General features: G+C 44.9%; 1 protein-coding gene across 1 annotated transcript in view; it reads left to right on the forward strand.

The window, feature by feature from the left end:
* Positions 1 to 24,827, forward strand: part of SCHIP1 (schwannomin interacting protein 1) — an 821,995-nt gene that overhangs the window by 59,991 nt on the left and 737,177 nt on the right. The window lies entirely within an intron of this gene.

Genomic DNA, 24,827 nt, shown 5'->3' on the forward strand with positions numbered 1-24,827 from the left:
ATTGATCGTTCCAGGGCCTCAGTAGCGGCAAAACACTGACGGGCCTGCCTGTGTTCTATGGCGGCACACCCGGAGACTGCGCAGGGCACAATAGTGTGCCATGGCACAGTGGTTGAAAAACACTGACTTAGACATTGCAACCCATTTGGAGGTGATACAAAGGGCATAAGGGGCAGCCTAGCATTTTACAGAATGTGATACAGACACGTCTACACTATCACATGACCACGTCACCGCCTCGATCCACTCACCTTGATATTTTGGGGATTATGTAGTATATTACTTCATACATACAAGATGTATTAAATACAATGCCCATGTCCCTTCACTCTCCAGGTTAATTTAATATGTGAATTAGATTGATCTGAGCAGCATTTTAGGAGAAAATTGTAAAGGTTTATTTTACTGAACAGGATGGCACTAAAATGGTAGGAGACTGGAGTTTTATGTGTATACTACATCATTACACAGTGCCACTGGAGTCTTTAGATGTGCACCTGTGCTGGGCAGATGATCCAGGTGGACTGGTGCCTATTAACAGTATTACTACTTAGTTACGCAGAAAACACTGTGTTTATGATACTGTTTGCTATTTATGGTATTCAAATATGCTATCTTTATTGCAAATCAGCGGAACTGAAGCCAAATATTTTACTGCTGTTCTGCAAATTAAACACCTACTTTCTTGCAAGTTTTATGACTTGAATTTCCATTCCTGAGTGAAGTGGTGTAATTAAAACTAAAGCAGAGGCAAGCAGATGATAGATGCTCTTCGTTCTTCCAGCATAATGAAAAGTCACTGTCATTTTTCTTGTGCATCGGATAGAGTGCAAATTTATCATCAAGTCGTAGAGCATATTCAAGAAAAAAAAAAGCAATTACACCAGAGACCTTTGTGGCAGCTTCTGTCACGTGAAACCTTATGAATAGTTGTCTGTTGATTTTTAATTATAAATATTGGTTTTCTCAAACTGTCTACGAGTTTACATTATTTTTCTAGGCAGAGTTCACAAATGACAAACAGAGCTTGCTTTCATTAGGAGGTTGTTCTATTAGTGCTTTGACTACAAGAAAAAATGATTTTATGATTATCCTGTTAGACCTTTCAGCACATCCTGTTCCTCTGAAATAAATGTGTGCACTTTGTTATACAGGAGCACACATAACGTAACATCTCACACTAGATACAATTCATTCTGGAATAGGAACATATGTTATGAACGGGCTTGTAAGACCTGATCGAGATTTGTCATGGAAACCCCATTAAGTATAAAAATATTTTTTCTAATTACACTAATTCAAAACACCTACTGTTCTATATGAATCTGCTACCTGATATAGGACCTCATTCAGGTTGGACCGCAAATCGCCATCCAACTGGAATTTCTGCATTTTCCCTGCGAGCTGCACACATGCCCGCATTTACAACGGATTACCTGCAGTAAGAGGGAACGCCTCTGCCTGATTGACATGCAGAGGCATTCGCGAGGCAGCAACGCTCCATTTCCAAGGCGGAGATGGAGCGTTGCGGGGGCGGAGGCAGGGAAACGGGGGCAGTGGCTTCCAAACAGGGGTCGTGGCATGATCGGGGTGGATGTGTGACGTCACACACAGCCGCTTCGAACAAAAATATTGTGGCGGACCTCCTGCCATCGCATCCAGGTGGCGGACTTCCTGCCATCGCCTCCAGGAAGTGAATGTAACAAAACGAGGGGTCCCTCATTGAACATCCAAGCTGTAGCTTGTTTTCACAAGGATGATTGATTACTTTTTATCCCCGGTCCCCATAACAGACTTTAATATGATAGATGTGTTTTGTTATAATGTATCCATTATATTTGAAATATGTAGTTGTTTTTGTTGTACTGTTTTGAGTGTACAGTATGTTATTGTTAAAAGGAATAATTCTATGCCAGAGGATTCCACAGACAAACAGCAGCTGAAATCCCTTGCATGTCACAAAGGCATGGAAGGAGTTAATTCTGGTAGTTTCTGGATACTGAGATTTAGGGGAAAGCTAAAACTTCATTAGCATCTATTGTTCTGTCCTAGACATGTTTAGACATGTGGCAGGGGATCAAGTTTTATCTAGAACTGAACCTAGCTTTCCTCCCACCCATCTCCAACCCCTATTTCTACAGAGCCAATGAGCAGAGAGCACCACGCTTTGGACAGCCCTGGAAGGCAACTTACCCTGGAAGAATGGGGGACTTTTGAAAAAGTTGCAGCACATGTTGGATGTGTGTGCATATAGAGATCCGGTGTGGCGTTGAGATTCTTATCTCTACCAGAACCTAGGCTATAGATGTGAGACATTCTGCTTGACTGCTGAAAACCTGTTTCACCTTTGAAGACATGTTAAAAGCATCACCCCATCCCATCAGGGGGTAGCTCGCTGATCCGGACTGATATAGACTTTATGGAGGATATTAATGATATTGGTAAAAAATGTTATTTAATGTATTCCATTGTGCAGTATTTATAGAGATTATTGTATTGCACTTGTTGCTTTTTGTACAATAAAGTTGATGTTATACATTTCTCTCCTGTGTGAATACTGAACTTAGGATCCAGGCCCAGTTACTGAACTACAGTTCTAACACCCGGTATCCTCACAGTGAACATGCTGACTTCTTCAGTGTGCAGTGCTGTTTATATGTGCTTTGACATTTCCAAAGAACTTTAGACAGTGATTACGGTTCAGAACCAGACAGATGTGTCTACTCTGCCTATGTAGTGCACATCCAGAAACACCCCTCGTACTTGAGATCTAGGCCATTGATATGGGCAACACTGTTGGGGCCTTGTTTTGGATAAACAGTACAATGTCAATTATGTAATAATCAAAATAGTTTAAAATAAAATACTATTGATACTGTATACTACAGGGGTAAACTTGTTACTGTATACCTAGAATACCCTGTCACCTGACTGTAAAGCCCTACAGCAAATCACACTGTGGTCATAGGGGGTTATTCAGATCGCAGTCGCAAGCATGGCCACGCCTCCTACCAATAATGCATCAGTGAAGACTCATAGAGACAGAGCCGACTAGGACAGAAAAAGGGACAGTAACTTGCAGCAGGAGACTGCTTGGAAAGGTAAAGCTGCCCATGAGGATCTGGAGGTAATCGCTCACCCACACTGAGGGGATTGGAGAGGAGGCCTGCACTGCAGCACCATGTAGGAGATAAGGCTAGCAGCAGGACCACTGGAAAGCGGGCAGTAAAATTAAATCTCATCTAGGCACACCCCCAACCTGAGAACATTCTGGCACCCCTGGGTGTAAGTGAGTGAGTGTGTGTGTGTGTGTGTGTGTGTGTGTGTGTGTGTGTGTGTGTGTGTGTGTGTGTGTGTGTGCATTAGTGTGTGACAACCCCCACCACTCACCATGTTAGTGTATTCAACCCAAGCCGGCCATTGGGAGAACTACGTCTCCCAGCAGCCCTCGCGCCTCCCAGCACCCCCGAAACGCTGAAAAATCTATGACCATTTTCTTGGATACTGCAGGCATTGGGAGTGCGCATACCCACGGTAATACAAAATTGGGGGTGAGGTACGCAAGGTTTGTCGCTAAATCTCACGCCCAATTGAATTCCGACCCGTGAGTCCTGGCAAGCAATGCTAATCTGTAATCTTTACTGCATATATCTTTTGTTAGTGTACATGTAAATGTTAAAAACATTGAACTGAGAGTCTCTATTGCATTAGAGGTACTGTAGCATGCACCAAACCATAGAAATTTTGTCCCATCAAGATGTAGAACTAGCGTTGTGCATCAGGGTGCATCTATCCTAAAACAAAGCACTTGGTACTGTTGCAATAACAATGCTATCCCCATGGTTAAACTCTGTAGGGTGGCTGTATAAATGGCTTGTGCTTGGTTCACAATGAGCAGTCAATCTGTATAAGTTATCAAACTGGCTGCTAACTGCAAATGCTGGACTGAACCGTGTAAGACTACAAAATGTCTCTTTTGTGGACAGAGGTTTGTTTCAGGGAGCAAGCTTTAAGTAAGGGAGACACAAGGTACTCATGTATGCCCCTGGGATAGTGGTCTCAATGTACACTTTTATGTATTAGCTGAGTGTAAAGGTGCACTGAAAATGTCTAACAGTCCTGCTCCCCGTTGGCAATGCAGCTGTGCAGCTTGGCTCTGATTTTCTCCTCCTACTGCCCCCCCCCCCTTCCTTCTAGTCTCTCTCATGGTGGACACTCTCCTGTTCCCAATCCATGCTGTCTTATACCCCTTTCACACTGAAGCCAGGGCTCCAGCCAATGCTGTGGCCTCAGAGGCATAATAGGAGTGTAATGGGTGCAAATCTTGAATCTCATATCAAAATCTCTCTACATGAGAATGAGGGGGCGGGGCTAAAAGTGACCAGGGCTGCTGTGTGTTAGAGGGAGAGGATGAGCTGTTAAATATCCGGCCAGCCAGCCTTTGTCAAGTAAGTGGAGGGAAAGATTGAGTAAGAGAGAGCGAAAGTGTGCGTGTGAGCATTATGTGTATAAGTGGTGCTACTATTGTGGGCATTATGTATAACAGGTCCCACTACTATGGACATTATGTATAAGCAGCACCACTGCTGGGGGCATCATGTGTATAAGCGGCACTTCTACTGGGGGCAATATGTGTATAAGCTGCACTACTACTGTGGGCATTATGTATAAGTGGTGCTACTACTGGGGGCATTATATATAATTGTGCTACTACTGGGGGCATTATGTATAAGCGGTGCTACTACTGGGGGCATTATGTGTATAAGCGACACTACTATTGGGGGAATTATGTTTATAAGTGGCACTACTACTGTGGGCATTATGTATAAGCAGTGCTACTACTGTAGGCATTATGTGTATAAGTGGCACTACTACTGTGGGCATTATGTATAAGCGGTGCTACTACTGTAGGCATTATGTGTATAAGCGACACTACTACTGTGGGCATTATGTGTATAGGTGACACTACTACTGGGGGCATTATGTGTAAAAGCGACACTACTATGTGTGGTGTAATATGAATAAGATTGTGCTACTGTGTAGCATAATTTGAAATGAGGTGACTATTGTGTGGTCACGCCCCAAACTTGTAAGACCACACTCCTTTTTTGGGAGGGTGCAAATTTATAGTTTGCAGGGGGGCGCCAAACACCCTAATGGCCCTGCCTATAGTGTTAGTTTATTTGCATGTTTTTTAGAGACCTACATCAGTTACATTATTAAAAATATATACGTCAGGATACTAGCACAAGTACATGGTGCCAAAGACAGTCTCAAGTGTATTCACCTGAATCAGGATTCAGGGCAGTTGTATTAAGTCTGGAGAAGTGATAAAGCAGTGATAAATGCAAGGTGATAACGCATCAACCAATCAGCTCCTAACTGTAAATTTACATATTGGAGCTGATTGGCTGGTGCGTTATCGCCTTGCATTTATCACTGATTTATCATTTCTCCAGGCATAATACATCTGCTCCTCAGTTCTTCTTGTGATCTCTGAGAAAGGCTGCAAGGCTGTGAGATTGATGGTTAATACTAATAATTGTGACTTTTCCTTCATCACGAGCAGCATGATCTTGTCCTCTGTGTCAGTGGGGCTGCTCTGCAGAACTCTGTATGATTGAGATACTGGCGGAGCACTGGCATGCCTGCACTGCTCTTCAGGAGATGTAATCAGTGACGTTTTCGCTTACTATAATGAACTTTCATGTCCTCTATTCATGTTGTCTGTCTTTCCTGCTCCCTTATAGGGCTGTAAAGTTCATTCCAAATAAGTATATAATACATTATTAACCTAAAAGATTATAGGATCTAATTCTCAAAAATTTATTTTCTTTAATCCAGTGGAAAATAATTGTTCGAAGACAGTTAATGAATATTTTAGCATCAGGGCTATTTAACAATAGGCTATAAAGAGATATCCTGCATTAATTTAACGCTCAGTATGATACATACTGTTAGCATCCGGAGTCTTACCTCCAGTTCTGGTCCCTGCGGCCTTCCTGTTGGTTGGCTGGTGTGGCTGCGACGGGTAGGAGCTGCGGCAGCGAGGTCCTCCGGTGCGGCTGCCGGGCATCTGGAGGCCGGGATCTGGGTCCTGGGGAGCGGAGCATGGCAGCCGGAGGTGTCTGTTTCCCGGTGTCCTGTTGCTGGAGTGCGGCATCTGGGAGGCTGAGGCCAGAAGTAGTGGCTGTGTGCTGGTTCCACATGTGTCCTCTGTGCAGGGAGCAGCCATGTCGGAGACCAAGCCTAGCCAATAGGTATACCAGTTCGCGTCCAGACAATCCGGTGCAGTCTTCCCTTATAAAAAGGGGTAGATACTTAGCTATGGTGCCAGTGCTTCAAGTTACTTGCTGCTGTAAGGTGCTCAAGCTCTGTGCTCCCAGGTTAACCCCTGGAATCCTGGTTCTGCTGTGGCCGCCCGGTGGTAAGTTATGTTATTGCAGTCCTTTGCTCTAAGTCCACCGCCTCTTGCAGTTTAACCACTGGGTCCACTATCCAGTAGAGGGTCTCCATTTGCTGACAGTGCTCACAGCGATTCTCTCTTCAACATCATATCACAAGTCATCTATCCATTCAGTGTTCTTCAGCATCGTTTAGAAATCACAAGTCATCTCTCCATTCAGTGTTCGTCAGCATCGTTTAGAAATCACAAGTCATCTCTCCATTCAGTGTTCTTCAGCATCATTTATAAATCCCAAGTCATCTCTCCATTCAGTGTTCTTCAGCATCGTTTATAAATCCCAAGTCATCTCTCCATTCAGTGTTCTTCAGCATCGTTTATAAATCCCAAGTCATCTCTCCATTCAGTGTTCTTCAGCATAGTTTACAAATCACAAGTCATCTCTCCATTCAGTGATCTTCAGCATCGTTTACAAATCATAAGTCATCTCTTCATTCAGTGAACTTCGGCATCATTTACAAATCATAAATCACTTCTTCATTCAGTATTCTTCATCATTGTTTATTAGTCACAAACATTTCGTCCTTCAGAATTTTCTCAGCCTTATCTCCTAGCCGGTGTGTATGATTGAAGTCTCATTAAAACTGAACTAATCTTTCCTCAGTGTTTCGTTCTCAGTCATTGATCAGTCGTCAGATCCCCAACTCAAGCCGAGCGTGACACATACGTTTGAAGTATTGGATGCTAGTTGGATGCTAGCAGTTGGGTTGAGTCTTTCAATATGGACCACCACCAATACCTTATTATCCTTGCAGTTCCTACTATCTACATACTGTAGTCCATGAACAGTCAAAATTCAGTGTCTGGGTGTTTGGAAAGGCCAGGACTTTAGTATAAATGGGGATGGAAGATTTGTCATTAAATCTGTCAAAGCATACACAATCCTCCTATTTTAGCTGTTTGCATGCACCCAGGTATTTAAATTTCCCAAGCACTGACACTTGTTGAGCCCTCCATAACCTACATTGGCATTGAGAAGGTAACAGTGACAGAGCAAAGGAGAAAGACACAAACTGATCTGCTATGGGAGCATAAAATAGCTAGTGGGTTTGTCCAACAGCATACATCCCCTGATTTTACTGGGCAACCATACTTTTGTGATTTTTAAGATTGTATTTTACTGGTAGGACTTGTAAGTAATATGTGTGATTTTTTTTTTTTTTTTTTTTTTCAAGATTCTAATGTTTTATGGGCAAGAATGCTAAGACTGACTGCTGTAAATGCTGTATTGTGTGACTGTGAAATATAACAATGGTTACTAAAATAGGAAGATATAGAGCTACATATATATATCTGCTTATGGTAGTTCAGTGAATGCAGAAGTTCAAGGTGGGATCCGTGTCCTAGTTGTAAAATAGTAAAAATTAAAAAAAAAAAAGAATTTGAATCTAAGAATTTTATTTGATAGTATTTTTATTATGGTGTCTCTAACAATCTCAAGACAGTGGCAAGATTTGGCGAGAAGTATTGGGAAATTCTAACATTACTTAAACGTAAGCTGAATTTCAGTGATTCAGTATAAATGTGCACAAAATTTGCAGAATAATTTGCGCTCCCTGGAAAATTAGGCCAATGACTGCAATACAACAGAGAAAATGTTAACTAACACAATTCAAAAGAGAGCCCATCTTAGTGACATCCATACCATATAGCGAGCACCCTAGTGAACTGATGTACAATACAAAGAACATCCTAATAAACAAAATACAATAGAGAGAGCATCATCGTTGCCAATATACAATACATAGAGCATCCTAGCGACCAATATATAATATAGGGAGCATCCCAGTGACCTCTCACCACTGCCAGCCCATACCAAAACAAAGAATTTAGTATTTTTACATAATAAATGTATTTTAGTTGTTGTTATATATTTTTGTCCACTTGCTCTTAACAAATACTACTGTTTTATATCTTGCTGGACATTTTCTTGAGATTGGTTGAATAAGTGACGTATTCTTATTATAAATCAAAGTCTCAAATTCAAATAGACTTAGCTGGTCAATGGTTTTTGGCAGCATAATAATAATACCAACTTCTAACTATATAACAGTGTATTGCATAGTGATTTGCACTAAAGTATATATACATTTCTACGTGTTTCTTCTAGATTGGCTAAACATCTCAGCACATCTTCATTAATAAATTACTATAAAACACAGCTTACTTTAATAATTATGTAATAAGGACTATGTGAGCGGAAACAGCATGTACACTTTTCTAACATACAATATACAATGAAGCATGTACAGCATGTGCACATTGCCAGTGATCAGTATATGCAGCCAAATGTCAATCATATTCAGTAAAACGCCCTCATATTCAGCATGTTTTTCTTATATGAATTGTTAATGATAATAACAGCGGCCGCTGCAGAGCATCTGTAGTGATGCGGCCGGCTCACAGGCACTATCTCATGGGATTTCAGATCACAATTCCGGGAGACAGTTACCGTAAGCCGGCTGCATCACACTAGTCCTCCCTTGACTGATACACCGTGACGGTCTAGGTGTGTGTACATGGGGTGATATATGTATGTATAATATACTTGTCTACTCTCCCGGAATATCCGGGAGGCTCCCAAAAATTGGGGGGCAGTGAGGGTGAAGTGGGCGGTCCGGGCAGTCGATGACGCGATTCTCGCTGAATGGTGTCCTTTGTTGCCATGCCCCCTGACATGTAATCTTGCCATTTAAAGGACAGGGGGGCATGGCTATGGTGATATCATTGTGACCCCCGTGCAGCCCTATTTACATAGGTCCACCGTCATCCCTCCCCCTTCAATGTATCATTCCTCCGCTCCGCCCCCTGCTGAGCTGACCTGGCTGCTCTCTCCTGGAGTGACATGATCCTGTGTGACATGATACTTTGGTTCAATTAAGCGGGGTTGTCACCATTGTCACCATTCATCTGAGCCACTAATTAATGTTATTGAGGTTAATCATAATATAGGAACAAAAGCAGGCCAAAAGTCTGTAATTTTAGCTGGTTTTATGTTTTTTTGTAAAAAAAAAAACCAAAAAATACAGATCCAAACCCAAAAACCATAAGGGCGGTTTTGGCAAAACCAAATATAGATATCAAACACGAAGGAGATACAGATCCCAAACCAAAACACATGACAGGGGTTGGCGCACATCCCTAGTTTTTAGGTTCTGCATGCAGTTTGTGCAACCTAGCCGGCCAGGGACACCTCTTTGGTGGGTTTGTGAAACCACAGTTTAATTACTCCAACAGTTTATATTCATAAAATATAAATCAATGAGGATGGCAAGTTGCTGCAAGTTGTGATTGAAAATTTAGGGTTTTTTTCTGTGATTTTCCTGTAATTTTGATTTTAATAAATCCTGCGGTCTTTAATTTGTCAAAAAATTGCAGAAAAGGAGAGATGATTAAATTACACCATTATAATCCCCCCTAAATGAGGCCTTCAGTTTACATTTAGAGTCCCTAGACTCTACCCAATATCCAGAATGCAGTAGGGCCGGATGTCATGCCGCCCAAGTTTGGTGGCCATGTGGGATGCCGGCCGGACCGGGACATTTTTTTAAAGGGGCAATTACTTACAAGGCATGGTTTTGCCTTGTAAGTGATTGCCCCTTTAAAAAATAAGTACATTTCACCACAATCCAGCATGCTGTAAGGTTTTTCAGACACAAAAGTTCTGTATTGTATTTATTTTTATTATTGCAAAATATATAAACTCAAACTGTAAATCTCTAATGACTAATGGACTGTTACAACTAATGGAAAACTAAATGGAGTCAGTGAGAGAAGAAATGCTGTGCTTTACATCTCGCAGGAGAAAGCAATCATTAAAGCAAATACCCCTCCCCAAGCGGATGGAAATAACAAACACCCTCCATATAATATTCTGAATACCATTATTATGTATGAGCAGAATTATGTAAGTTAATTTTATATTAACATGGAGCTTGATAAAGTGTATCTCCAATCTTCCCACCATATTAGTTTTATTAAGTTAGATGCATGGATTTCTGGACCTCCCAAACTGTCCAGATATTGGTGGGACAGTACCACTTTGAGGGCTCTATCCTGCCCTCATAACCAGGACTACATTGTCCCAAATGGCTAGGCTGTTGGGAGATATGCATTCGGCAATGAGAGCGTGATAACAGGGAACCAGAGGTGTACAAATGGCAGCCTACCGCTTTTCTATGCTATTAACACATCCAGGGGCATGATTATGCCATCTCCGTGACACAAACATGTACCTTCCAACTCGTAGCCACATCCTGATCAGCATTTTTGGGAGGTATCCAGGAGCGGATTGTCCATAGGGACCACAGGAAGGATACCCGGTGGGCCGATGTGCATCTTGGGCCATGTAATGTGTGTTGACATGAGGGGTGGTGCTGCTGCCATGGTTACACGGCAGTGACGTGCGGTGAGGTCAGGGCCTGGGGAGGCACTGCAGCTAAACCCCCCCTTCCCCGAAAAAAAAAAAAAGTGCAGTCCCCCAACACCACGAAAACCAGCACCAGGCAGAACCAGCCAGGGGGGATAATGCCATAGCAGGGGAGACACTCAGTGTGGGGTCCCCCTGCCATGCCATTAAACACCCCCCAAAACAGTCAGCCCAGGGCTGGAATTTCTCGGAAAGTGGGGCCCCAAAAAAATCTAAATGGGGTCCCCCCTCCCGAGCAACAACCAGCACTGGGCTGATAGCCCAGTGCTATGCCCCGCACCCATGGTGGCGGTGGGTGCGGGGTTCATTATATGTTCTGTTCTTTACAGGTGGCCTACAGATCCCAGCAAGCCTGCCCCAGCATGCTGGCACTTGGAGAACCACAAGTGCCAGCATGCCCGGACATAAAGGGCCCGCTGGCACCTGTAGTCCACCTGCAAAGAATAGTAATATTGTTCTTTACAGGTGGCCTACAGGTCCCAGCAAGCCTGCCCCAGCATGCTGGCACTTGGAGAACCACAAGTGCCAGCATGCCCGGACATAAAGGGCCCGCTGGCACCTGTAGTCCACCTGTAAAGAAAATATTGCAAAAAAACCACGACACATTCTTTAAAAAATCCATTATTAAACTGGGTCTTCACCTGGGGGCGGCGGCCTTTAAGCTCTTTTGCATGGCCGCCGCCTTCCCAGGGCTTCCGGCGTCTTCACCTGGGGGGGGGCGCCACCTCCCCAGGGCTTCTGGGGTCTTGCTCCGGCGTCTTCACCCGGTGGGCGGCGGCTGCTAAGCTCTTTTGCATAGCCGCCGCCCATCCAGGACTTCCACGACGTCTTCACCTGGGAGGCGGGGGCCTTTAAGCTCTTTTGCATGGCCGCCGCCTTCCCAGGACTTCCAGCATCTTCACCTGGTGGGCGGCGGCTGCTAAGCTCTTTTGCATAGCCGCCGCCCATCCAGGACTTCCACGGCGTCTTCAGTCTTCAGGAGCTCTTCTCCGCTCCTCCTCCGCCGTCGGACTGACAGCCGCTGCCTCGCGCTGACTTATATAAGTCAGCGGGAGGGGCGATGACGCGGCGAGCCATGATTGGCTCGCGGCGGCCATCTTGAATTTAAAAAATTACGCTGAGGCGCCATTTTTTAAATGGGTACCGCTTCCGCTGCCAAACTCTGCACAAGGGGCCTGAATGCCGCGTCCCGCCGCCGCTACCGCCGCCTCTCCGCTACCGCCGCCCGCCTCTCCCCCTCTCTCCGCCGCCCGGCCCGCCGCATCCCGCATCTCCGCCACCCGCACCTCCGCTGGTTCCGATGCCCACACAGTGATTGACAGCGGATCCAGTGACGGATCCGCTGGCCAATCACTGTGGCTTCACTCACAGAGACGTGCGTCCCTGTAGGAAAGCGGCACCACTAATGGTGCCGCTTTCCCATGTTATTTCAATGGGCTTTTCCTGCCCATTGCTAGGCCCCGCCCGCGCCCGCCCCCCGCTCCCCATACCTTTCCCAATCACTACGGGATGCACCACGATCGGTGCCTCCCAAACTGATTTTCACACATTAATGATAGGTAAAATAATAAAGAAGATACTTATGTGTCATAAGTATCTTCTTTGTATTATTTTACTCATTAATGACAGGGGAGGCACTGCCTCCCCTGCCTCCCCTGACTGCACGTCCCTGTTACACGGTATACCTCTGGTGCTGCCCATGTGAGACCACGTCTACAAATTTTTTCATGCCCACTTTCATTTTCCAAACCACCACTTTGAAAGAAAGTGCAATGGAATATGCTAGCGCTACATAAGTGTTAATAAATAAATGAATATATGGATATTACAGCCAAGAATTATAAAACCTCTTGCGGTTACTGGGCCTTTCAAACAGCAGTCGAAATTTGAAACATATCGTGATTCGTAATACCAAAAGTTATATTATACATTTATTTATTTTTTACCTATTGGAGCCAATTTATTTTATTGTTTTCTGTGGGGGCAAATGTGTTTTTTTTCCCTATAAGGTCCAATGTGTAATATTTTTGTCTTGTGCAATGTTTTTCATCTGTACTTGTATCTGAGTTGCACTGCGATGGTGTTAGTAGAGATTTGCAGTGACGAGTCAGACACCCGCACCAAGAAGTAGACATTCCTTTGTGGTTACAGGGGATTGGCTAATCAGTTGCAGATGTAACGTAGTGTGGGTGTGTTGCGACCGATGGTGACATCTAAAGCATGATTGCAGCATTTGTAGACACTGAAAGTGGGTATTTCAGTCCTTGAATATCTGAATGCACACTAGGGAACTGCATCGTAGCATCATTAGCATAAAGTCACAGACGCAACTGCAGCAAAAGACACAAGGAAGGCTGCAACTGTGCCCAAGTCATAATCAGACACTGAGGATGAATCCCGCCGCCTCAACAGACACCGTCCCCATTAGGGCAGCTTTCATGAATTTCTCAGGCTAATTTTCCTTCCCAATCCACCCCTGGAGGCATAGGTGCCGATTTATGTTTTTGCTGGTGGGTGCTCGGCGGGAGACGGCAGCAGGAAAGAACGGACAGCCGCGGCAGTGACTAATGCCTGTTACTCATTATGCCACATACTGAAATGCCCATTACACATTATGCACCACACCGTAATGCCCATTACACATTATGCCACACACCGTTATGCCTATTACACAATATGCCACACACCGTAATGCCCATTACACATTATGCCACACACCGTAATACCCATTACGCAATATGTGACACACTGTAATGTCTATTACACATTATGCCACACACCGTAAGGTCTATTACACGTTATGCTTCACACCGTAACACTTATTATGCATTATGTCACACACTAGCTCCAATTACATATTGTGATACACACAGTTATGACCCTTACACCATTTTATGCCCCACACACAATACTGCCACTTACAAATTATGCCACACAGTAAAGCTTCAAATTACTTTTAAATTACATGCCTGTTGTCAGGGGTCTCATGCTGGTTGCCAAGGGTTTCATGCACATTGTGAGGGGTTTCATGCTTTGGGTTCCATCCTCGCAGGAGTCTCCTGTGCATTGGCAGGGGTTTCATGTGTGTTGCCAGGGGTTTCCTGCGCATTGCCAGGCATTTCATGCGTGTTTCCAGGCGTTTCATGTGCGTTGCCAGGCGTTTCATGTGCGTTGCCAGGTGTCACCTGTGCATTTCCAGGGGTTTCCTGTGTGTTGTCAGGGGTCTCCTGTGTGTTGCCAGGGATTTCTGCATGTTGCCCCAGTAAAGTTAGGGAGGGTGGGTGCGGGCATCAGTAAGGTTACTGCTAGCCCCTGCAGCCCCCGCAGTAGATTGAGACGCGCCGGGGGCTGCGGAGGCGCTGCCGTACCATAGCAGTGTAAAAAGACACCCTCTTAAAATGTCTACTGCTGAGGAGACAGACACTAGAGGTCAAATGTGACCTTTAGCGTCTGTCTCCTCCTTGGCGGTGGCCATTTTTGGTTGTTTTTTTAAACTGCTATGGTACGGAAACGCTTCCGCAGCCCCCAGCGCATCTCAATGTACTGCGGGGGCTGCGGCGGCTAGCTTTACTGGGGCAACAGCTCCGTGGGTGCTCCTGGGCCCGAGCACCCACAGAATTGGTGATTATGCCTGGAGGGTATCATACTGTATGTTGGAATATAAAGTCTGCTACTGAGCTTCCCTCCATGTTGCTCCATAACTGAAACATCTTCCTTTACCAAGATGGCCACTACATTGCTTTGTGGGGGAATATAACTTGCTAGTATTACCCTCTTTCTGCTCTCTTATATGTACCTGCTATTTAATGGAGATGAAATATGCCTTAGATTGGGTGTATTATTTTCCCTATGAGATGTGCAGAGGGACATAGGGCCTAATTCAGACCTGATCGTAGCAGCAAATTTGGTTTGCCCATCTGCTAACAAATTTGCTGCTGCGATCAGCTCTGAATTAGCACTGCAGGTGGGGCAGATATAGCATGTGCAGGGAGAGTTAGATTTGGGTGGGTTATATTCATGGGTTAAAGTGATCTGGCCCGTAACGGGGCGGAACTGCGTCCCGTCAGTTCCACTTGGTGACGGAACGCAGTTCTGCCTCCTCTGGCTCACCTAACCAGATGTGTGTCCGGCGCCAGCCACAGGGAGATGCCAGGCGCTCGCTGAGATTGTGCCCGACTCTTCAAAGCGGAAGCCGGAGGCATGAGCTCACTACTGAGCTTCGGCTTCCGGCTCTATCAGTGCGTGCTATGGGAGAGATGTCATGACGTCTCTCCCATAGTGCTGAGGAGCGGACGCCAGGAAGACTGCAACGGTTGGACGTGGGAGCGGGGCTTGCTGAGTATGGTGTGTTGTTTTTGTTTTTTTTATATGTGTGAGTGCTTCCACTGGGTGCAAACTACTTGGGGCAAGCTACAAGGGGGCAAACTACTGGGGGCAAGCTACTGGGGGTAAACTACTGGGGGCATTACTACAAGGGGGCTAAACTACTGGGGACATAACTACAGGGGCTAAACTACTTGGGGCATTGGTACTTGGAGGCTAAACTACAAGGGGGCAAACTATAGTGGGGCATTACTTCTGGGGGCATTACTACTGGGGCTAATCTACAAAGGGGCCAACTAAAAGGGGGCTAAACTACTGGGGGCTAAACTACTAGGGGTATAACTAAAGGGGCTAAACTACTGGGGGCATAACTACAGGGGCTAAACTACTGGGAGCATTACTACTTGGGGTCTAAAGTCTAAACTACTGGCGGCATTACTAATGGGGGAAAACTACATGGTGTCTAAACTACTGGGGGGCATTACTAATGGGGGCATAACTACAGGGGCATAACTACTGGGGCTAAATGACTAGGGGCATTACTACAGGTGACATTACTACTGGGCGCCCCCCCCCCCCCCCCCCCCCCCCTGCAGTGCACATTTGCTGCTACAATCAGGTATGAATTAGACCCATAGACTTGGAGATTTGAGGCAGCAGTGGTTAGAACATGGATGCAGAATAGTACAAGATGTGGCCATATTCTGTTATGCATTCCTCCAAAACCATCATGTTTTGTGCTTTGCACTCTTATGTAAGAAGGTCATTTGTGTTGCATTTGGGATGCACTTCTGCCTCATATAATTCTACATAAACATTACAGAGCACAGATGGTGGAGCAATGTGGGGGGAAAGTTTATCCCTATGCAGACTTAAAAGTGTATATAAGCCAATGTATGCAGTGTTGTAACTTAGTATTAGTTTCTCTTCTCTATCGTCCTTGGTTTCACTAGTAGGAATGCTTTATTTTACTGACAACTGTTAGAATACTATAATACACTGGCATTTTCTCTGATCTGGTCAGAATGGTCTGTGATCATCCTCTGGGCTGCAGTTAGCAGCAGTTGTGCAGGGAATGGCGGGGGGACGCGGAGCTTGGGCTGTCTGGACTCATGGACCAATCATTGATAGAAGTGACTTTTGCCCAGCCACTCCGCTTCCTCCTTCTCACACAGGGGGCAGCAATAGTCTAATCAGACACCTCCTGCTGACCAGTGTCATGAACCAAGAAAATAAGAAAACATTTGAAATACTTTTATTTTAATATGAGGAAAAATATAGCAAAATGCTTAATTTAACTAATAAATAATATTTTATTGTGCCCTGGTGCTGCTGTCACCATCTAGAGACGCTTTGCATGAAGAAGCCTTCACAGGAGAGCCCCGGCAATGCCTAAAACAGCCGCCACAGATACTTTGATATAGTCTCCCGCCACTGGTGGTAGCCTTTAATAATTAGGAATAAACCCTATCTCCATGTTTAAATGAAAGATTTTATGTTACCCTCTGAGTCCCAAAAAGTAGAATGTCAGAAAATTGCATCCCGGTTCCCCTTTCGCTGCATTCTCCATGTTTCTGAGCCTGGATCAGAGTCAAAGTGAACAGTGCTGCGTCACGGTGGGGGAACACAATTGGCTGGGACAATGAAGACTTATTGGCAACTTGTTTATTCAGCTTGTTGCTTCATGAGTTTCTTACATCTTAATAACATAATATTTTATGACTTGCTGTTTGCTATCGATTCAGCTAATTGTGGACACAGTGTTTCATTTAACTTTGGCATGGAAATTGCTTTCAAGAAAAAGTCTAATTTATTTAATGGACTTTTTGTGTTCATTTTGTGGTTATACAAATTTTTTTTTTGCATATGGCAGCTATCCAAAACTACTGATTTTTCTTATCTGTTAACCAGGAACCTAATATGCAATAGAAATAATCATTACTTTCCTAGTTATGTATAGTACATGCCAATGGCCTAGTTTATTAACATTTCAGTAAATAATGTTTGTATTATCAGCATGTTCTCATGTAAGGACACACCCATTATATGCTAAGGATATTTAACCCCAAACTAATGGTTCAGATAAGGTCCTTATAATGTAGTTGTCAGCCCAACAATGAAAACTCAAGTAAGAGGAAGAATCATTAATTCTTGAAGGCCGCATTCCTAGTAAAGATGAGCGGGTTCGGATCTCCAAGATCGGAACCCCCCGAACTTCACGATCTGAGCCGGGAACCGAGTCCAGCTCGGGACGTCCCGCCAGACTCGGATCCCAGAACGAGGCAAAACGTCATCATTCCGCTGTCAGATCTTGCGGGTTTTGGATTCCATATAAAGAGCCGCGCATCGCTGCCATTTTTACTCCAGACTTGGAGAGTGGGGGAGACAGATCTCTGTCTCTCTGTGGGTGGTGGCATCAGGTGGGGTCAGTGTGTGCTCTCTAGGGGTGCTGTCCTGTCACTATGGTGTCCCTGTGCTGTTAGGGGTGCTGTCCTGTCACTGTGGTGTCATGTGCTGTTAGGGGTGCTGCAGCTGTACATGGGTGTTGCTGTCCTGTCACTATGGTGTCCCTGTGCTGTTAGGGGTGCTGTCCTGTCACTGTGGTGTCATGTGCTGTTAGGGGTGCTGCAGCTGTACATGGGTGTTGCTGTCCTGTCACTGTGCTATACAGGGGCACTGTCCTGTATGCTGTAAAAATACAGGGGTGCTGTGAAAATACAGGGGTGTTGGTTCTGTCCTGTATGCTGTAAAAAATTCAGGGGTGTTGTAAAGGTACACTGGCCCTGTCTTGTATGCTGTAAAATTACAGGGGTGCTGTGAAAATAAATGTACACTGGCCCTGTCTTGTATGCTGTAAAAATGGTATCCGATCTCTAGGTCGACCACACTTAAGTCGACATTGTCTAGGTTGACCACTATTGGTCGACAGTAAGTAGGTCGACATGGTTTCCAGGTCGACATGGTCTCTAGGTCGACATGACAGACAGTCGACAAGCGTTTTCTAATTTTTTCTTTTATTTTTAGAACTTTTTCATGCTTTATGATACACGTGGACTACAAATGGGAATGGTAACCTTAAACATACCCGAAGTCGCTCGCCATGCGAGGGGACACGGTGCACTAATTGGGGTTCCTGGTCACTCTATGGAGAAAACTACACCATTTAAAAAAAAACCTCATGTCTACCTTCTGTCATGTCAACCTTGTACATGTTGACTTAGAGACCCTATCGACCTAGAAACCATGTTGTCCTACTTACTGTCGACCAATAGTGGTCAACCTAGACACTGTCGACCTAAGTGTGGTTGACCCCATGATCCACACCTGTAAAAATACAGGAATTCTTTGAAAATACAGTGGTGCTAGCCTTGTCCTGTATGCTATAAAATTACAAGGGTGCTGTTGTTAAAATAAAGGTACACTGGCCCTGTCTTGTATGCTGTAAAATTACAGGGGTGTTGTTAAAATACAGGAGTGCTGGCCCTGTCCTGTTTGCTGTAAAAATACAGGGGTGCTGTGAAAATAAAGGTAGACTGTCCCTGCATGTATGCTGTAAAAATACAGGGATGCTGGCTTTGTCCTGTATGCTGTAAAATTACAGGGGTGCTATTGTTAAAATAAAGGTACACTTGCCCTGTCTTGTATGCTGTAAAATTACAAAGGTGCTGCAGGGGTGCTGTCCCTGTCTTGTATGCTGATAAAATACAGTGGCTCTGTCTTGTATGTTGTAAAAATACAGGGGTGCTGTGAAAATACAGGGGTGCTGGTCCTGTCCTGTATACGGTAAAATTACAGGGGTGCTGTTGTTAAAATAAAGGTACACTGGCCCTGTCCTGTATACTTTAAAAATACAGGGGTGCTGTGGAAATAAAGGTACACTGGCCCTGTCCTGTATGCTTTAAAATTACAGGGGTGCTGTTGTTAAAATAAAGGTACACAGGACCTGTCCTGCATGCTTTAAAAATACAGGGGTGCTGTGGAAATAAAGGTACACTGGCCCTGTCCTGGATGCTTTAAAAATACAGGGGTGCTGTGAAAATACAGGGGTGCTGGCCCTGTCCTGTATATGGTAAAATTACAGGGGTGCTGTTGCTAAAATAAAGGTACACTGGCCCTGTCCTGTATGCTTTAAAAATACAGGGGTGCTGTGGAAATAAAGGTACACTGGCCCTGTCCTGTATGCTTTAAAAATACAGGGGTGCTGTGAAAATGCAGGGCTTCTGGCCCTGTCCTGTAGGCTGTAAAATTACAGGGATGCTGTTGTTAAAATAAAGGAACACTGGCCCTGTCCTGTATGCTGTAAAAATTCAGGGGTGCTGTGAAAATAAAGGTACACTGGCCCTGTCCTGTATGCTGTAAAAATACGGGGTTGCTAAATTTAGCACATCTATTATCAGTTTCTCTAACATGTGGGGGGACGCCCAGCACAGGGATAGTCCACCCTGCATGTCAGGCTCTTACCCCCCCACCCCACCACCACAGGTACAAAAGCATTGCAGGGCGGTGATGCTTTGTTACCTGACAAGTAGCGCCTTGCAGCGCAGCTCCTGGGGGCTAACCGCGTCCCGGGTCGCAGCAGATGCATGTGATATCATGCAGCTGACGCGGCCTGCCCCCCCAACGGTCCGGACAGACCTCTGTTATCCGGACCACGCCCCGTCACCGGCATTCTAACGCTATTGGCACGACCCCTCCCATCCCGCCTTTGACTGTCAATAAGGCAGAGGCCATCGCACCAGTGCGCTAGTACTTCAGATTGCGATTGCTGCCGCTGCAGCAATGGTGTCTGAATTACCTCCTTAGACTCTCCTGGGGATTTGTGATATCTGCCAACGCCGCCAATATTGTGCATGCATTACATCTAAGCAAATTCCAGCACGTCCCATGTTTTGCACATACAACTAATTTGGTGGTGCAGAATTTTTTTAAAAACAACAGGGGTGTGCAGGAGATGCTGTTGGTGGCCCAAAAAATTGTGGGCCACTTTCGACCTTCAGCGACTGCGTGCCGAAGACTGGAGCACCAGCAAACACTCTTGAACCTGCCCTGCCATCACCTGAAGCAAGAGGTGGTAACAAGGTGGAATTCAACCCTCTATATGCTTCAAAGGATGGAGGAGCAGCAAAAGGCCATTCATCCACCCATGATACCTGACTCAAGCACAGTGGAGAATGATCTCCATATTGTGCAAGGTTCTCCAACCCTTCCAACTTGCCACACGTGAAGTCAGTTCAGACACTGCCAGCTTGAGTCAGGTCATTCCCCTCATCAGGCTTTTGCAAAAGCAGCTGGAGAAATTGAAGGAGGAGTTAATATGGAGTGATTCCACTAAGTACAGTTGTGCTCATAAGTTTACATACCCTAGCAGAACTTGTGATTTTCTGGCCATTTGTCAGAGAATATGAATGATAACTCACAAACTTTTCTTTCACTCATGGTTAGTGGTTGGGTGAAGCCATTTATTGTCAAACAACTGTGTTTACTCTTTTTAAATCATAATGACAACAGAAACTACCCAAATGACCCTGATCAAAAGTTTACATACCCCAGTTCTTAATACTGTTTATTGCCCCCTTTAACATCAATGAAGTCTTTTGTGGTAGTTGTGGACGAGGCTCTTTATTTTTCTCAAATCGTAAAGCTGCCCATTCTTCTTGGCAAAAAGCCTCCAGTTCCTGTAAATTCTTGGGCTGTCTTGCATGAACTGCACGTTTGAGATCTCCCCAGAGTGGCTCAATGATCTTGAGGTCAGGAGACTGAGATGGCCACTCCAGAACCTTCACTTTATTCTGCTGTAGCCAATGACAGGTCGACTTGGCCTTGTGTTTTGGATCATTGTCATGTTGGAACGTCCAAGTACGTCCCATGCGCAGCTTCCGGGCTGATGAGTGCAAATTTTCCTTCAGTATTTTCTGATAACATGCTGCATTCATCTTGCTATCAATTTTGACCAAGTTTCCAGTGCCTTTGTAGCTCACACATCCCCAAAACATCAGCGATCTACCTCTGTGTTTCACAGTAGGAATAGTGTACCTTTCATCATAGGCCTTGTTGACTCCTCTCCAAATGTAACGTTTATGGTTGTGGCCAAAAAGCTCAGTTTTGGTCTCATCACTCCAAATGACTTTGTTCCAGAAGTTTTGAGGCTTGCCTCTGTGCTGTTTGGAGTATTGTAAGTGGAATGCTTTGTGGCATTTGCGTAGTAATGGCTTTCTTCTGGCGACTCGACCATGCAGCCCATTTTTCTTCAAATGCCTCCTTATTGTGCCTCTTGAAACAACCACACCACTTTTTTCAGAGAGTCCTGTATTTCAGCTGAAGTTATTTGTGTATTTTTCTTTGCATCCCGAACAATTTTCCTGGCAGTTGTGGCTGAAATTTTTGTTGGTCTACCTGACCGTGATTTGGTTTCCACAGAATCCCTCATTTTCCACTACTTAATTAGAGTTTGAACACTGCTGATTGGAATTCTCAATTGCTTGGATATCTTTTTATATCCCTTTCCTGTTTTATACAGTTCAATTACCTTTTCCCGCAGATCCTTTGACAATTCTTTTGCTTTCCCCATTACTCAGAATCCAGACACGTCAGTGCAGTACTGGATGAAAGATGCAAGGGTCTTTCAAGAGTCCAGAAACTCACTGACCTTTTATACACATGCACTGATTACAAGCAAACAGATCACAGGTGAGGATGGTTACCTTTAGTACCCATTCAAACCCGTTTGTGTCAACTTGTGTGTATGTTATCAGGCCAAAATCTCCAGGGTATGTAAACTTTTGATCAGGGTCATTTGGGTAGTTTCTGTTGTCATTATGGCCCTCATTCTGAGTTGTTCGCTCGCTAGCTGCTTCTACCAGCATTGCAAACGCTAGGCCGCCGCCCTCTGGGAGTGTATCTTAGCTTAGCAAAATAGCGAACGAAAGATTAGCAGAACTGCTACTAAATAATTTCCTGCAGTTTCTGAGTAGCTCCAGACCTACTCCTAGACTGCAATTACCTCAGTCCGTTTAGTTCCTGGTTTGACGTCACAAACACGCCCTGCATTCGGCCAGCCACTCCCCAGTTTCTCCAGCCACTCCTGCTTTTTTACCTGGCACGCCTGCTTTTTTTAGCACACTCCCTGAAAACGAAGAGTTGCCGCCCAGAAACACCCACTTCCTGTCAATCACACTACGATCACTCGAGCGATGAAAAAACGTCGCTCGACCTTGTGTAAATCTACAAAGTTTTGTGTGAAAGTACTTAGCGCATGCGCGCTGCGTACCATGCGCATGCGCATTTTTGCAGTTTTTTTACTTAATCGCTGCACTGCGAAAATCGGCAGCGATCGAACAACTCGGAATGACCACCTGCATGGTCAGATCGCATGCGACTGCTCCGCCCCACCCTGTCCCCCCGTTTTTGATGAGGAGATCCATTCTGCAGATATACATAATATAATGTTTAAATATTTTGAAAAATACTTTTTAAACTTTATTAAATAAAATAAATTTTAAAAAACAATGTTATTAACAGTTTTTAAGGGAAAAATCGTCAGTTAAGTGGTTAAAAAGAGTATACACGTTGCTTGACAATAAATGGCATCACCCAACCACTAACCATAAGTGAAAGAAAAGTTTGTGAGTTATCATTCATATTCTCTGACAAATGGCCAGAAAATCACAAATTCTGCTAGGGTATGTAAACTTATGAGCACAACTGTATGTGGGACTTGTGGATGGAACCCTTCATTCGCTTTGCCAGGATTAAAGGGTAGTAAGTTTGTTGAAATCAGAGCACTACATTTTGGCCACTGTGCTCGATCCTAGGTTTAAAGCCTACGTTGTATCTCTCTTTCCGGCGGACACAAGTCTGCAGAGGTGCAAAGACCTGCTGGTGAGAAAATTGTCAAATCAAGCGGAACGTGACCCGCCAACAGCTCCTCCTTCATTTTCTCCTGTAACTGGGACTGCGAGGAAAATAATAAAATTTACTAGCCCACCCGCTGGCGGTGATGCAGTGCAGTCAGGAGCAAGTGTTGACATCTGGTCCAGACTGAAGGAGCTGTGAACAATTACTGACATGTCTACTGTCACTGCATATGATGCTGTCACCATTGAAAGAATGGTGGGGGCTTATATCAGTGACAGCATCCAAGGAGGCATGTCAGACAGTCCATATGTATACTGGCAGGAAAAAGAGGCCATTTGGAGGCCCTTGCACAAACTGGCTTTATTTTACCTAAGTTGCCCCCCTCCCCCCCCCCCCCCCCCACCCCCTCCAGTGTGTATTCTGAAAGAGTGTTTAGTGCAGCCGGTAACCTCGTCAGCGATCGGCGTAGGAGGTTATTTACACAAAATGTGGAGAAGATGATGTTCATCAAAATGAATTATAAATTCCTCCAGGAAGACCTTTACCAGCTATTTCCTCCAGAAAGTACACAGGGACCTGTGATGGTGGATTCCAGTGGGTACGAATGAATACTCTGTGAGGATAAGGATGTAAACACTGAAAGGGGTGAGGAATCGTAGGATGACGATGACATGTTGCCTCTGTAGAGCCAGTTTGTGCAAGGAGAGATTAATTGCTTCTTTTTTGGTGGTGGCCCAAACAAACCAATCATTTCAGCCACAGTCACGTGACAGACCCTGTCGCTGAAATGATTGGTTTGTTAAAGTGTGCATGTCCTGTTAATACAACTTAAGGGAGCGCCCAAGACAATCTCCTGGTCATTCTGGGAGTGTAGGCAAGTATATTGTGCAGGGGAGAGGTCTGTTGGAGAAAAGGCGCCTGACTCAGAGTTGTACGTAAACCCGATGCTTTGCATAGAACTCTGATGGTGGGTGTACTGCGTATATACAGTACATGTCCTGGAGAATGCTCACATTGCCCCCTATACTGCAGGATAGATTGACATGCTGTGGTTGTTTGGGGGTAGGGCGGGGGTGGCGACAGTGACCATTTGTAAGCATGCTGTGTATTCTGACTCAGATTTCTTGGACCCACAGAAGAGTTCCATTGCCCATTTTGAGTAAACTTAGACTTACTCAGATGGGCAATAACTGCGATGGTGATCTGCGATGCCAGCTAAAGACTGACACCTGTTTCTTCAGACAACTGTTAGCATATTTTTGCATCACTGTTTTGTCTAAATATGCAAATAGTGTCCACCTCTGAATCAGGCCCTATCTTATCAAATGTACGAAATGTAATAATTCCTCGGTTCACTACGATAAGATAACATACTAAAAATTCTATTGTTGCAATTTTATCTCGATCTGGTTCACTAAAGTTTCCAAGAATCTGCAATCCTCTGTCCTACGACAAACTGCCTGGTTCAAACAGGTGGTCACTGAGGCATTGATGCCACTCTCAAATTAGCTGCCATATACACCTATAGGGGCATAGGTGTTTCTATAATGGGTGCAGTCTGTGCGGTGCACCCGGGCCCCTGGGTCCAGGGGGGCCCACACCGCACACACTGCACCCATAGAATATACTTACCCCTCCGGAGTCCCTGCTGTGAGGGCACAGAGCACTCGGAATATGGCCGCCGCTGTAATTTCCGAGTGATTTGCGCATGCGCATTGGAGGTGTCTCAGGGAACAAGGCGTGAGCGCTATGTTCCCG

The sequence above is a fragment of the Pseudophryne corroboree genome, chromosome 4 (assembly GCF_028390025.1).
Source record: "Pseudophryne corroboree isolate aPseCor3 chromosome 4, aPseCor3.hap2, whole genome shotgun sequence".
In the NCBI taxonomy this organism is placed as follows: Eukaryota; Metazoa; Chordata; class Amphibia; order Anura; family Myobatrachidae; genus Pseudophryne; species Pseudophryne corroboree.